At 46.5% G+C, this 16,403-nt stretch overlaps 1 long non-coding RNA gene across 1 annotated transcript; it reads right to left on the bottom strand.

The window, feature by feature from the left end:
• Positions 1-252: 252 nt before the first annotated feature.
• On the bottom strand, positions 253-15,310 carry LOC105000727. Its single transcript, XR_826780.1, has 3 exons — positions 15,102-15,310; positions 14,901-14,969; positions 253-389 (listed from the first exon to the last, which is right to left on the bottom strand). It is a non-coding gene; the product is annotated as an uncharacterized LOC105000727 (long non-coding RNA).
• Between the last annotated feature and the right edge of the window lie 1,093 nt (positions 15,311-16,403).

Here is a 16,403-nt window from a genome sequence, read left to right as displayed (position 1 = left end):
TCCCATGGATGGAGGAGGCTGGTAGGCTGCAGTCCATGGGGTGGCTAAGAGTCGGACACGACTGAGCGACTTCACTTTGACTTTTCACTTTCATGCATTGGAGAAGGAAATGGCAACCCACTCCAGTGTTCTTGCCTGGAGAATCCCAGGGACAGGAGAGCCTGGTGGGCTGCCGTCTGTGGGGTCGCACAGAGTCGGACATGACTGAAGTGACTTAGCAGCAGCAGCAGCAGCTCTCTTTAGACTGGGCTCTGGTCTGCAGGCTTCCCCATCCCCCGCTGGCCACTGTAGCTGTTTCCTTACCTTTTGGCCCCTGCAGGGACTGGAAACCAGAGGCTCTCCATAGTCTCCTCCAGGAGCTAAGACTCCTCGACTCAGCATCTTAAAACCTGGAAGGCAAAGACAGAGTCTCAGAGATTCAGGCTCAGTGAATATTTTCATATAGAGCTAGGAACCATCCAAGTCAAACTAATAAGCAGCAGTGTTCTCCGAGAGATGCTTGCCCTTCACAGAGATGTTTTGTCTTTCCCCTTGACACATAATTTACAGTGTTCCGCATCCTCCCTGTGCATTTTTACATTCTGGCTCATTTTTCGAAGGCAGAGACAAAACAAAACCCATAAAAGGGGATGAAGAAATTGCATGGTCAAGAGTAGAGAGGACAGGGGATAATGCGTTCTCAGAAGGACAGTCTGAAATTGCAGAGGAACTGTCTGTTCTTCAAAACAAGATAACCTGAAATAAATTCCAGGAAAATGCGTCAGGTGTGTGCTGAGTCTGCTGTTGTTTCCCACAGACCACATTCAATGAAACCCTCTTCTCTAGATGGGATATGACGTTCTCAGGGAGCTGGGAGGTTTATTTAAGAACTTTAAGATGGCCACATAGTCGCTTGAAATCACACACACGTTTTGGTGTTGCTGACTCAGAGCGCTTCTCGTGTGTGTGTGTGTGTGTGTGTGTGTGTGCGTGCCCAGGTCCCCAGGCGTGTCCGACTCTTTGTGACCCTGTGAACTGCAGCCCCCCAGGCTCCTCTGTCCATGGGATTCTCCAGGTGAGAATACTGGAGGGGGTTGCCGTTTCCTCCTCCAGGAGATCTTCCCAGCATAGGGACTGAACTCTGAACCCTCGTCTCCTGCATTGGCAGGCAGGTTCTTTACCACTGAGCCACCTGGGAACTCTTCATATGGGACGTTAATAAAAATACAGCAGCTGGATGTTGATCTTTAGTCCCTCTGACTACTCACAGTTTTCTTGTATGCATTTCCTTCATTTTTTACTGGCCTAATAATGCAAATAAAAGTAATATGAATATCAAAGGGTAGAAAGATCTGAAGTGAGAAGCAAATGTCTCTTCTTTGTTATCTTTTATTATTGTGGTAAAAAATTCATAACATAAAATTTACTATCTTTACTTTTAAGTGTTCAATTCAATAGTGTTACATGTGCTTACATATTGTTTTCTTCATTATCTTAACCCCAGTGTTAACCACAGTTGTATTCTATGTCCTTTCAGAAAATTATATGCACTTTCTTTATTAATATACATACATTTTTCACATCTTTTAAAGTTTCTATATCAGCATAAGTCAGTCATGCTTGTTCTTTTTAGTGACTGCCAAATATTCCATTTTAATGGATAATTTACTTAACTACTTATTGGATATCTAGGTTCTCTAGAGACTTTTGCTATTACTAAAACGAAAATAAGCCTATAAAGAATGTCTTTGGTGTACACACTTGTGATTGGTTTGTGCACAAGTGTATCCTGTGGCTAAATTCTCAGTAGCCCACAAGCAGAGACATTTACCTGGTTGACACTACTCTATCTGAAAACAGATAAATGATCATTTACACACCACTGCAGATGGTGACTGCAGCCATGAAATTAAAAGGCGCTTACTCCTTGGAAGGAAAGTTATGACCAACCTAGATAGCATATTAAAAAGCAGAGACATTACTTTGCCAACAAAGGTCTGTCTTGTCAAGGCTATGGTTTTTCCAGTGGTCATGTATGGATGTGAGAGTTGGACCATAAAGAAAGCTGAGCGCCGAAGAATTGATGCTTTTGAGCTGTGGTGTTGGAGGAGGCTTGAGAGTCCCTTGGACTGCAAGGAGATCCAACCAGTCCATTCTGAAGGAGATCAGTCCTGGGTGTTCATTGGAAGGACTGATGTTGAAGCTGAAACTCCAATACTTTGGCCACCTGATGTGAACAGCTGACTCATTTGAAAAGACCCTGATGCTGGGAAAAATGGAAGGTAGGAGGAGAAGGGGACGACAGAGGATGAGATGGTTTGATGGCATCATTGACTCAATGGACATGAGTTTGAGTAAACTCCGGGAGTTGGTGATGGACAGAGCGGCCTGGTGTGCTGCGGTTCATGGGGTCGCAGAGTCGGACACAACTGAGCGACTGAACTGAACACACCAAGAGTTTTTAGACTGAGTAGAATCCTTATTGTAAACTATAAGGGCATAGAAAATAATTGTAGCAATGACTCAGACTCTGAAATTAGATGACTAACTCCAAATTTTGGCCCTGCAGAACTGATTCTAAGTGCTAGTTGCTCAGTTGTGTCAGGGTCTTTGTGACCCCATGAACTTCTAGTCTTCCCGTGGGATTTCCCAGGCAAGAATTCTGAAGTGGGTTGGCATGTCCTTCTCCAGGGGATCTTCCCGACCCAGGAATTGAAACTGCGTTTCCTACAGCTCCCACATTGTCGGCAGATTCTTTACTGTCCGAGCCACCAGGGAAGTGTGACTAATTATAAAGCCTTGGAAAATTTGCTCATAACATCACTCGCCTCAAACTGCTTTTCTGGAAAATGGGTTAATAGCCGTAGCTGCCTCTGAGAGTTGCTGGGGAAGTAAATGCCTAGTACGTGACCCCTGTCAAGAGCTCCACGCATCAGTCATTGCTTTTAGGTCTCTTCTCTTAAATACAGAATTTAGGTCTGACATTTTAAACGTAATAGCTCACAAGAAAATTTCATTTTTAAGATTTTGAAATCCCATTGTACTTTGTAATTCAATTGCCTGTTCAGTTCAGTGACTCAGTCATGTCTGACTCTTTGCAACCCCATGGACTGCAGCACATCAGGCCTCCCTGTCCATCACCAACTCCCGGAGCTTATTCAAACTCATGTCCATTGAGTCGGTGATGCCATCAAACCATCTCATCCTCTGTCGTCTCCTCCTCCCGCTTTCAATCTTTCCCAGCCTCAGGGTCTTTTCCAATGAGTTGGTTCTTCACATCAGGTGGCCAAAGTATTGGAGTTTAAGCTTTAGCATCAGTTCTTCCAATAAATATTCAGGACTGATTTCCTTTAGGATGGACTGATTGGATCTCCTTGCAGTCCAAGGGACTCTCAAGTCTCCTCCAACACCACAGTTCAAAAGCATCAAATCTTTGACGCTCAGCTTTCTTTCTAGTCCAACTCTCACATCCATACACAACTACGGGGAAAACCATAGCTTTGACTAGATGGAGTTTTGTTGGCAAAGCAATGTCTCTGCTTTTTAATATGCTATCAAGGTTGGTCACAGTTTTTCTTCCAAGGAGCAAATGTCTTTTAATTTCATGGCTGCAGTTACCATCTGCAGTGGTTTTGGAGCCCAAGAAAATAAAGTCTGTCATTGTTTCCCCATCTATTTCCCATGAAGTGATGGGACCAGATGCCATGATCTTCGTCTCCTGAATGTTGAGCTTTAAGCCAACTTTTTCACTCTCCTCTTCCACTTTCATCAAGAGGCTCTTTAGTTCTTCTTTGCTTTCTGCCCTAAGTGTGGTGTATCTAAGGTTATTGATATTTCTCCCAGCAATCTTGATTCCAGCATGTGCTTCATGCAGTCCAGCATTTCTCATGATGTACTCTGCATATAAGTTAAATAAGCAGAGTGACAATAAACAGCCTTGATGTACTCCTTTCCCGATTTGGAGCCAGTCTGTGGTTCCACATCCAGTTCTAACTGTTGCTTCTTGACCTACATATAGATTTCTCAGTTCAGTTCAGTCAACTGAACTCAGTCTTGTCCAACTCTTTGAGACCCCATGACTGTAGCACGCCAGGCTTCCCTTTGCCTGTGCCAAAGTATGGTTAAAATAGACAAAACCCATCAACATGTAAAAACTACCTTATGAAAGACCTTATCATCTGGATCCAATCATTTCTTGTTTTCCTCCATTTTCTTAGGAACTCTTAGGGGTTTCCCTTTCCTTTTTTTTCTTACATTTGACATGGAAAATTTGCACTTACTTTTCCTAAACTTATTCTAGGTCAAATAAAGCCAAAGCCTAGGGACAACCTTTAGAGAATTTTTTTTTTTTTAAATATTTGGCTGTGCTGGGTCTTAGTTGCAGCGGTTGGAATCTAGTTCCCTCAGTAGGGATCGATCCCAGGTCCTTGTGTTAGGAGTACAGAGTCTTGGACCACCTGGGAAGACCTCCAAGAGAATAATCCTTTATACGCTCTAAATGTCTGCAAATGTCTTCTGGTTTTGCCTCATAATCTTGACTTCTCTTTGTCATGTTGCCTGAAATGACTTATTTTCCTTTAATAAATGAACCAGAGTCCAAAGGCCCCCTGTCACGCCTTCTCCCGCTGTTGCCCTGACCGGGGTGGGGGGAGGGATACAGCTTCTCCCCCAGCCCATCTTCCTGGGTCACTGCTGGCTTCCTGCCTGGATCTGAGGTCTCACTTGGCATCCTGGAGCCCAAAGCACTCACTCTTGGCTCCAGACTAGCGCTTCCTCTTTTTACAGAAACCTGCTCCTCTCAACTCTCCACGGCTCTGACTGATCATCTTTTGTTAATCCTAATAAAGGATGGTTCCAGAGAAGCTACAGAAACCCTGGCTGGCAAGAGGTTATTGGCAGGAAATACGACAGGGATGCGTGCGTTCAGGTACACGTGGAATTTATCCAGTGCAGCGGCTGTAGCAACTCCTGAATGAGTCTTCATCCTGGACACTCTTACCTCCAAAAGGCCCCTCAGCTCTTGGCACTGCTCTGCAGCCACAAGAGGTCCCCGTGCCCTCGGTTGTCAGAGACACGGTCCCTACAGTCAGGCAAGCAGTCAAGGATCTCATAGATCCCCATCTTGGAGCTTGAGATGCAAGTTGATTTGCTAGGAATAGGTACAGAAGGAAAGGAACTTTGCTGTTCGGTACTGCCTGTACTGATCCCGGAAAGGCTGCCCATCCTGGAACAGTGGCCCCAGCTGCCCTGACCTGCTCCCGTTCCGCTGTGGCCTTAACTCCAGGGAGCGCTGGGCCTTGAGAACAGGCTGAGGTCAGGAGGTCCGGACCCTTTGGAGGACTCACCCTGAAAGCTAACAGAGAAGGTAAACATTTGTTCAGCACCTACTATGTGCCAGGCTCTGTTCTAGAAGATCTGGGAAGGCAGTGAACAGAGAAGAGGAAGCACCTACTTTCTGAGAACTCATATGCCAGAAAGGGCTGTTATAAACAGATAAACAAACAGTATGTTTGGTAGTGGTCAGCCCGGCGAAAAATAACAGGGGCAAGGAAAGTCAGGAATAACAGGAATGAGAACAGGACATAAAAGACACATTGTGAAGAAATAAATAAAACTATTTGATATGACATCTTGTACATAGAAAATCCTGCAGAATCCACTAAGTCACGGTCAGAACCAATGAAAGAGCTTAGGAATGTTGCAGAATACAGAATCTACCAGATGACGCAAAGCTCAAGAGTGTTTGCATACACTTGCAATGAACAATCCGAAAAGGAAATTGAAAAACAGTGCCATTTACAGTAGCATCAAATAGAATGGAATACTTAGGGATAAATTTAACAAGGGCATTTCGAAACATATTCAAAGCATATTTGTTTCGGCACCCAGGCTTTCCCCGGTTGCAGCACAGGGGGGTCTCTTGTTGTGGAGTGTGGTCCCAGAGCATGTGGGCTCAGTAACTGAAATGAGCAGGTGTTAGGTACCCTTTGGCATGTGAGCACATGGGGTCTTAGTTCCCCGACCAGGGATCGAACCTGTGTCCCTGCATTGGAAGGCAGAGTCTCAACCGCCAGACAACCAGGGAAGTCCCTTGGAAAACTTAGTATCGTTAAGAAGGCAATACTTATCAAATTCATCTATAACTCAGTCCAATCCCTATTAGCACCCTAATTGGCTTCTTTGTAGAAATTTGCAAGCTGATCCTAAAATTCACATGAGTCCTGAATAGTCAAAATAATCTTTAGAAAGAAGAACAAAGTTGGAGGACTCACTTCTCAATTTCAAAACTTACTATAAAGCAACAGTGACTGAGACAGTGTGGTACTGGCTTTAGGATAAACTTACAGGTCAACTGGATAGGCATACGGAAGAGAACAAATTTGAATCTTTTCTTCCCACCATATACAAAAATTAACTCAAAATAGAGACTTGAATGTAAAGCCACAGCTATACAACTTTCAGAAGAAAAGTGAAAGTGAAAGTGAAGTCACTCAGTCGTGTCCCTGTGTGACCCCATGGACTGTAGCCCACCACGCCCCTCCATCTGTGGGATTTTCCAGGCAAGAGTACTGGAGTGGGCTGCCATTTCGTTCTCCAGAGGATCTACCCAACCCAGGGATCAAACCCGGCTCTCCTGCATTGTAGGCAGACGCTTTACCATCTGAGCCACCAGGGAAGTCAGGGGGTAAATCTTCTTGATCTTGGATTTTCCATTGGATTCTTAGATATGACACCAAAAACACAATCAACAAAAGAAAAAAAAAGATACATCAATTGTACCTTATTAAAATTTAAAGCTTTTGGACTTTATTGCAAACTGAATATTTGGTAAGAGACTTAAGATCTAGAATATGTAAAAGACTCTTACAACTGAAGAAGAAGACAAATAACCCAGTGAAAAGATGAGCAAAGGCTCTGAATAGGCGTTTCTCCAAAAAATAGGTACACGTGGACAATAAGCACCTGAAAAGAGGCTCAGCGCTCTTAGCCATCAGAGAAGCACAAATCTTTTGTTTTCCAAATCTTTGGTTTTCCACAAAGATATCCCACTTCGTACCCATCAGAATAGCTATCATCAAAAAGTCAGATAATAGTGTGCCGGCCAGGGCTCTTGGCTTCCTTAATCAATAGAAATTATTAATAGTAAGAGATCAGACAAGAAATTCAGGCAAGGCTTTGTTGGGGCCCCTGCTGCAGCAGGAGGGAGTAAGAGCAAGTAGCAGGTTCCCTACTCGTCCTTTAAGGGGAGCTGCGATATGAAACAGGGCCACCTGAACTTTCCAAGAGCAAGAAGCAAACGTTTGTTGAATTAAGCCAATGAGAGTCATCTTTGGGGGCAGCAAGTATTTTGACTCCAACCTATCATGCCTTCCCCCCCCATTTTTCATGAGTACAGAGCTTCACAATACACATTACAGTGTTAGACTCTTTAGGAGAACAATAGCTGGAAATTGACTGTTGCCTCTTGAGTTTAATTCTCCTTGCTGTTGTCTCCTTACCTAACAAGACAGTTTATGCTTTTTTGAATATTCTGATCACTTTTGGGATCATGATAGTAAAGTGCGGGCACATTTAATAATTTCTGGAAGGCACTCAGTGTAGTTGGGTCAAAGGCCCTCCTGATATTAATGGAGGCAATCTATTCAAGTTCCAATAAATGGAGCTAGACCTTCTCCCATAATTTTTCCAGTAATTGGAGGCAAAAATGTGAACAGTTCATTCAGTGGAGAAGAGCATCAGGCTGCTCTCTGGAAGCCATGAGCACCCACTGAGCTTTGCCTTAAACATTCCTGCCTTTGCTCATTTTCTCTCTTACTTCTGCCCACTCAACTCCGTTCTCACTTTCTTGCTAGCTGGAAACCAGTCTGTGGGATCTAGAACTAAAATGGGGAGAAAGATGTTTAGGATAACCAGGATCATGTTTTATTTTTAACACTAAGCCCACAAACCAACTGTTTTTTACCCATCATATCCCGATTACAAGAAAACCCTTTGAAGATCCATAATAATAACTCATTTTAGTGGGAAAATGAACATCCTGGCAGGTCAGAATTCCACTCCTGAGAGAATCTAAGAGCTGGACATTAATCTTAGCATCTAGTCTTTATCCTGTACTGCCCGTGGCGGATTCATGTTGATGTATGGCAAAACCAACACAATATGGTCAACTAATTAACCTCCAATTACGAGAAATAAATGTATATTAAAAAAAATACTGTGTAAGTAAAAGTAAAGTGAAAGTGAAAGTCACTTAGCTGAGTCTGACTCTTTGCAACCCCAAGGACTGTACAGTCGATGGGATTCTCCAGGCCAGAATATGGAGTGGGTAGCCTTTCCCTTCTCCAGGGGATCTTCCCAACCCAGGGATCGAACTCAGGTCTCCCGCATTGCAGGAGGATTCTTTACCAGCTGAGCCACTACTAGAGAAGCCCAAATACCGTGTAAGGGATTGAAAGAACACTAGTCACTAACCCTTGGGGAAATTCGTCTGCCTTGCTCTTCTCATGAAGAGCGGGTGACTGGGCATGGAGATAGTGCTGGTCGCCCCCGATGGTCACCCAGGCACAGAGGGGAGCCCCCTGCTGCAGCACCCCCACATGCCAGCACCCTGCGGGACTGCTGCTTCCTCCCATACCCCTGGGGGATGCTCGGAGCCGTGGCGGCCCCTGCAAGTGAGGAGTCCTGCGGCTTAAGCTTCATCAGCTTCAGAGTGAATCTACCTCAGTTCTCAACACACATCATAATCCTCCCATGGTCCAGAGAGTTAGCTCTTCTTAAGACTTTGCAGATCAAGAAATAAGGACCACAGAGCCAAGTCCCTTTGCCAGCGTCCTACAGAGAGCCAGAGGCTAGGTGAGCCGCTCTCAGCCCCGGTCCTTTTCTTAGGGGCAGGCAGTTCACGGCTGTTGCTTTCATTGCTTCAGTCTCTCTGACCCAAGAGGCTTAGGCAGGGGGCGGGGGCAGTGGGAAGCCTTGGCGGTTCCTCCTCTGAGCCTTGCTCCTGCCCTGACTTCCCATCCATGGAAGGGCGCCCACCGTCTCCGCAGGCACACTTTTTTGTCCTTTATGACTTCTCCCCAATGAGTGAGGTCCTCGGTGCAAAGTTCACCTCCTTCGCTTGCATAGAACTGCTGGGGGTGACGTGCCCCAACCACAGGCTGGACCATCATGCCCATCCCCAGGGCTTCGTCTGGGTCCTGGGGGCACTGATTTGCCCTCCCCCCAGGATAGGCTGAGGTGCTGTAGCCCGTGCCGCACATCCCTGTCACGATCTCCTCCACTCACTCATTCACTCATTCAATTCATGTTTACTTGTCAGCTTCGTGCTCAACACAAACGGAGGAACAGGTGGGACTATCCTGTAGGGAACAGAGAGCAGGGCTCCTGTGATGGCCAGTGCTACACCACCTTGATGAGGCCAGAGCTCCTAGACGTTCAAACACCAGTCTAGGTGTTGCCAGAGGTATTCTGCGGATGCGATCAAGTCCGTAATCAATTGCCTTTAAGTAAGGAGAATGTCCTCAATAATCCGGGCAGTCTTGGCTCTGTTGAAGAGTCTTGGAAGCAGAGCCGAGGTTTCCACCTGGGATGGCAGCTCCGGCTCACGCAAGCCCCTCCTGACAGCCTCCTCTGCGGACTTCATCTCCTCCCACCGAGCCTTCTCCATCACGGGAGCCAGTTCCTGTGATGAGTCTTCTACTCCCTGTCTCCTCCTGTTTGGACTCTCTACTTAATCCTGATCTATGAATTAACCTGTTTCACCTCTACTCACTTTCATCAGCCTTCAGCTCGCAGAGAAAAAGTTGCATCCAGGTGAGCTAAGCAATTGGTCGGCCCCCTTGGTGACACTTCCTCTTTGAGATCTGAGCTGGGGATCACCATTTTAGGTGACCTCCAAGTTTCTGGGAATGAGTAGAACGTGGAGATGGAACTCAAAATGGAAAAAGTAGATGTCAGTCCATGGTGGGTCCCTGGTGTGATGAACCATCAAGAGGCCAAAAGGCCTTGAAAAGCACAGCCAGCCAAGTCATCAGTCCCCATCAACAAAGCAAAGGGTGGGTCACACCAGAGAGAGCCCGCCTTACTTGCTTCCAGGTAACCAGCGCTTCTCCACTTTAGACTTTCAAGGTGGAACAGGCTCATACCACTAAGACCCTCATGGAAACCAACGAGAATGGCATTGTGAGTGTGTGTTCTGGGCTCTAAAAGCTCAGGTCTCCTCCCTGATGGGTGGGCTTCCCCAGGGCTCTTTCAAACACCAGCATTCTCTGATCCTCTTTATTAACCAACAGCTTACACGTGAATTAGAATGTTTTTCAGAGTAATAAAGTTTGGTCGTGGATTTGGACGGGCTGTCATCAGAGAAGCTAAACTGATAAAAACCAGCCTGATCAGTGTGTGTGTGTCTGGGGGCTGCAGCCTCCTAATATTTTGAAAACCTACCTCCTGAGAGACATGTGTACAATTCTGGAACTTATTCAGAATCTGAGAGCTCTGCCAGTTACTGTTGATCACAGTTTCCCCGTTTGCTTTTTGAGGACCAGATTGTGAGAGACACCTTCGCTGCTGAGAGAACACTGGTTTTTCTGAGCGTCTCAGTGAGTGTACCTAGACCTGAAGCTTGGAGTAAATGAGTGTGGAAATGTCTAGAAAAGGAAGACCTGTGTGAGGGGAAGGAAAAAGGCAGCCTCCCGATTTGGGTTAAGGTTAGTTTGATGGAGTAATTAATGAAAAGCGATCAAGAGAATGGATTAATTAATTCTCTTTCAAATCCTGCCGTGGAGACACATATCCAGAAAAGGAGGTCAGTGAACCTAAAATCAGGGGAAGAGCTGCCACAGAAGGTGGTTTTAAGCCTCCAAAGCCGCAGCAATCCCAGTGGGGCATAAATAATGCAGTTTCTAATCAAGCCGTCAGCCCCGAAGTCAGATTCTATCATCCCATGTTCTGTCTGTGCTTCAGAATGGCCAGGGGCCTGCAATCCATCTCTAGATGGAAAAATAACTTGTTTCACAGCTTTAGTATGACTCATTCCCAAATCTATATGGACAGCGCGGTGAGGAACAAAATATGAATTATTTTTTAAAGGCTTATGAATTCCTTGTGGCTGGTATCAGTCTTTTGACCACCCGGATATTCACGAGGGGGAGGCCTCCGCACTGCCCTTGACTTTGAAAGACGGTCCTCCGAGCCCAGCCGTTGGAATGGCCCCTGTGGTCCCGCAGGCCTCGGCTCAGGTGGTACCCACTCTTCAGGGGGAGACGGAGCGGGCTCTGGGATGCCAGGCTTCGCCCGGCTGGCCCGCCCCCGGCTCGGTGGAGCCCCGCCAAGCCCACAGTTGCTGGTTCTGTCCCTACACTGCCCCGCCCCCGTCGTCAGCCGTGAAAGACGTGTCCAGCTGTCCCGGGTGAGCGGCGCCCGGGACTGCCCCGGTGTGGCCTTAACCTTTAGTAAAGCACAGCCTCTTAGCTGTGAAGCAATTTAGTGAAAGCCTCTCTGGAGCTTAAACTCAGCTATTTTCTGTTTTCTGGTTCTTTATTCCACTTTATTCCTTTCTGGCTGGGCTGTGTTTCCATTTCCTTCAAAAGGCGTGGTTCCTATCTCATCCAGCAGAAATGTCAGTCTTGTTTCTAAAACCGTCCTTTTCTGCTCCCCTACCCTCATGTCTTTATCTTTGGAAAACGGATATTTAGCCCCACAACACGTGGAGGTCCTCTTTCCAGCGCTCTCTTTTAGAATCAGCTGGTCCAGCTCTGAGTCCACAGAATGCTCCTATGCTCTACGTGAAGTTCGACGCATGTTTTGATACATTTTGTGAAACAGAATGTGAGCCACTGCCAGTTTTTTGGCCTGTTATTTCGTGGTTTTTTGCATGGGAAAAGCATGACACTGAATTTTGGATGTGCTCTTCTATTTCTTGAACAAACTCTAGCAGTTGCTATCTGCCAGATCCAGGGGACTTCAAACACTGACAGGTGATGTTTTAAAAATGACAGCATATGTATCTGGAAACGTGCTTCATTTCCCAAGAGCACCCGTGGTTTCCTGCTGCTGGTATTGGAATGATCGAGCGTTGGACTTTATGCTTTTCCACTCTCATGTTTTCCTGAAACTAGCTGAGTGCATTGAGCCAATTCTGTTGCTGTCAGATGGATTTCCTGAATTGCTGGCTTCAAGTACTTTGCTCCCTTTTCTGACACTCCGCTTCTATTCATAGCCGACAGATAATCGGAAGCCAGGGTCAAGGGCAGCTGTTGAATGCTGATTGGCAGCTGGCAAGGTGTGGCGACTGCCATCTGGTCATGCCAGGTCCAGATAGCACTGCCAGAGTTTACTTAATTCAGGCAGAAGCAGTTAACTCCAGCTTGTGTGCGGAAGCAAACCTAGTTAACCGTTCTGTACACTCCAGGTAGTCAAATTGGTTCCCAAGTTTAGACACAGGTTAGAAATTAAAAACAGCACGGTCTGAAGTCATGGGGTCTGTGCAATACGCCTTTCCTCTCCCTCCTGATTAGGATTCAGAGACAGAAGGATGTGTTTCTCCATCCCTTCCTGACAAATAGCATTGGGTACTTTTAACAGAACATGAACAAGAAAGCTGATTTCTGTAGCTCAGAGGGATGAATATTTTCATAGCTCCCCAAGTATTGGAAGTGAGAGAAATATTACCTCCATCATATGAACCAACATGGCATAATGGATCGGTACCTCCCAGAAATTAGGTCAGCCCTATGAGAAATGGAAATCAGGCTATGAATACTTTAGATGTATGTTTCATAAATACACGCTTCAGAGCTCAACTCATTGCTTTTAAGTGGTGGATTGTAGGTAACCCCGTTTATTTCATGTCCCAGCACTGTAGGGGTTGAAGGGCTGGTGGGAAAAATGCCTCCTCTGGTGGTTAAAGCTTTGCTGGGATTGATACGCAGCATTCTTGGCAAGACATTGCAGATCCTGCTTTGTAATTGCAACTGACTTTCGCAGTGATCTCAACCATAGTTCATCAACAGGCACTGGGAGTGATGGATGCTGCAGTGTATGGGGAACCATCCCATACACCCCATGAGCATTTTCTTCATCCAAGGACTGACACAGCCAACTTCACCAACTTTCCAAGGGAGGGTTTAGAGTTGGATCGCCCTTTTCAGGACAGAAAACTGAGTCCTGATAAGAATAAGTCGCTCTCCGGGAGCCAGGATGACCCTTGACCTCAGCTTCCCTCTCTGAAGTGTAAGCCCCAGGCAGGGGAGGTGCCAAGAAATCCTTCCATCCATCCTTTGGCAAGTTCTCAGGAAAACGAGACTTTTTGCCTGGAGATAGTCATTTTAATTTGAGGATAAAAAATCAAATCGCTTTGCTCACAAAAGTTTTCTTTGAGGCTCTCCGCATGTAAACTCTCGTCATTTTCATGTCCGAAGACATGTTTTTAAGGGAAGCTGTGTGGCTTGGTAGCTGAGAGCATCTGCTTTGGGGTCCATTTGGCCCAAGGTTGAATCTTTGCTCCGCGACTTACTCTGTGAACTTTGATGACTTGACGTGTTGGAGCCAAGGTGGCCTCATCCGTGAAAAGGGGCTGGTGAGAGGTGGCGGTGTGAACTGGCAGCCCCGCCCGAGCAACGTGCTGCGTCCTGTCATCACCCACTCTTGGGGGTCAGCCAGTGCCCAGGTGCCAGCGGGGAGCTGGTGTGTTACCTCTGGGTTCTGAGCCTGTCTGCGCCTGGCATGGGCTCTGATGATCGCCTGGGACACAGACGGGATGACCTATCTGCTGAGCATCCCCCTACAGGACAGGATGACCAGCCACCTACCTGCTGGATGCACACGGCTGCTTGTACTCTGCCCGTTGCCTGCCCCTTCCTCTCCCGTGGCTTCTGGACGGAACCTGTGTTACAGACCACTGTACGGATGTAGGAAACAGACCTACTTTCCAAGGGGGAAGTGGGGAGGGATAAATTAGGATTTGGGGACTGACATTTACACAGAGATCACTAATAAGGACCTACTGTATAGCAGAGGGAATTCTACTCAATAGTCTGTAATGATCTACACGGGAAAAGAAACTCTAAAGGAGTGGATGTATGTGTATGTATAGCTGATTCACTTTGCTGTATAGCAGAAACTAACATAACATTGTAAGTCAACTACACTCCAGTGAAAGTTGATTTTAAGACAGACCACTGTATGGGTAATCGCAGTGACTGGGAAGTTGCCAAATGTTTACTAGTGTGTGTTTCAAGTTAAAGACACCTCTAATCAAATCCCAAACGGTCTCACTATTAGCCTGTCCAGCTGTGTGTAGAAAGAGATTGTTTCTGAGTTTTGACATGAGAAATGCCACACACAAAAAGAAAGCCCAGACCTTATTAGCAAATTTGATTGATAAATTATGTTTTACTGTGGAAGAGGCCATACAAATGGTTAATGAATATGAAAAAAATGTTTCGCTTTCACTGGCAACTTTTTAAAATGCAATATCAAAGAGCGAGGAAATTGAATTTTCACCAATTAAATTGGCAGATTTAAAAACAAGAAAATTTACTGCTAGTGAGGATGCAGAAAGACAGGTAATCCCACTCGAGCCTGGAAAAAAAATTTACTGTAATCACCAGGAAATTATTTGCTGATATCTAATAAAAAGCCTTTGAGATACTCATATCATTCAACATAGTCATCCATTTAATGCTTCCTTAAAGTGAATAAAAAGTTATATTCAAAGATATCTGTACCAGTGCTACAATTTTAAATAGGAAGAATTAGAAATAAGCTCAGTACAACAAAAGGATGTTTAAATATGCTCCTTAGAATGAAATATTATGCTGGCATTGAAATGAGATTTTAGCAAGAATCTATGGCCAAACTACTATTTATGAAAAGTTTACTATATGCAGGGTTATAGGTTAAGCACTCTGAATATACATTACCTCATTTAAACCGTATTATGACAGATTAGTAACCTCCTAACTTCCCACAATTTATCATCTCATTTGAACCTGTATGACAAATGAAAAATGGGAAAAAAACAGTTAACATCAGGGAATACCTTTGATATTCTTTTAAAAAACGACTGGCATACAAAATTGCATGAAGGTTTAGTTCGACTCTATTAATACAATAAGACCCACCTTCCTGTTGTGAGTAGGGGCCAGAGTTCCAAACTGCGTCAGCTGTAGGGTCCATGTGGTCCCCGAGTCCTAACGCGAAGGTGGTGCCTGGAAGGTGGATACCAGCCCATTCCTCGTCACCCTCCATCCAAACTCACATTATTCCAAGGCTGCAGATGTTTTGGACACGACTGAAGTGACTTAGCAGCAGATGTTTAGGGAAAAACTTAACAAAATATTAACAAATCGTGAGATGTAACTGTATTGTGGTATTTGGTTTTTCCACTGCTGCTGCTGCTGTTAAGTCGCTTCAGTCGTGTCCGACTCTGTGCGACCCCCTAGACGGCAGCCCACCAGGCCCCGCTGTCCCTGGGACTCTCCAGGCAAGAACACTGGAGTGGGCTGCCATTTCCTCCTCCAATGAATGAAAGTGAAAAGTGAAAGTGAAGTCTCTCAGTCGTGTCCCACTCTTAGCGACCCCATGGACTGCAGCCCACCAGGCTTCCCCGTCCATGGGATTTTTCAGGCAATCCACAGTGGGCATAAAATCCTTCTGAAAGCTTTAAAGGTGGAAGAGCCATTTGCTTCACAGCTTCTTAAAAGGAAGTGGGCAGTTCCTTCTTTCCTCCAGTCCTTTCGTCCTGACGGCCAGTGACCGGCAGAAAAGGGTAAAGGCGAAGCCCCGCCCTCCAGGGGAAGCCAGAGGCGTGTCTGCGTCCGAGCCGCTGAGCGACCCACGTGATGCCTGCGGTGGCTTTGTGGTCACACATGTTACAAGCGGAGAAAAGAGCACGATGGGGTTGGCCAAGCCCTGGGTATTACCCAACCTCGGGGTGCTACCAAAAATGCTCCGAGCAAAACAGAACGCCAACTGTGTACAAAAGAAAGACATCCGTAGGAGGGAAAGCGCCTTTTCCAGGTTCCCCAGGACCGCAGTGCGGGAGGCAGGACTCGAGGCCCGCGGGGAGCGTCTCCAGGGGCAGCAGGAAGCGGGCTCGCGGCCCCTCCTGCTGCTTGCGGCCTCCTGCTTGCAGCGGCCACTGCCTCTGAAGCGGTCCCCAGGGCAGGGTGTGTCCTCCGCGCCGGCACAAACCCCAGAGACAGGGAGCGGCCGGCTTCCTGAGCGCCGGGGACCCCCACGGGGGGAGGCCTCGGGCCGCGCCCCACAGGAAGCACCCCGCTTTTGTTGAGGCTACAGTGCCGAGGGCCCGCCCTTGTTTGCTGGGGCTTTCCTGCCGGGCTCTGTGGTGAGGTGGCTGAAAGCAGAAGGCTCGTGAGCCCCTGGCCGGGCTCCTCGGCCTAGACGCTGAGGTGCGGTGGGCC

Source organism: Bison bison, unplaced genomic scaffold, assembly GCF_000754665.1.
Source record: "Bison bison bison isolate TAMUID 2011002044 unplaced genomic scaffold, Bison_UMD1.0 scf7180017864374, whole genome shotgun sequence".
NCBI lineage: Eukaryota > Metazoa > Chordata > Mammalia > Artiodactyla > Bovidae > Bison > Bison bison.
The sequence above is the reverse complement of the archived record's forward strand: the minus strand, read 5'-3'. Positions and strand labels throughout refer to the sequence as shown.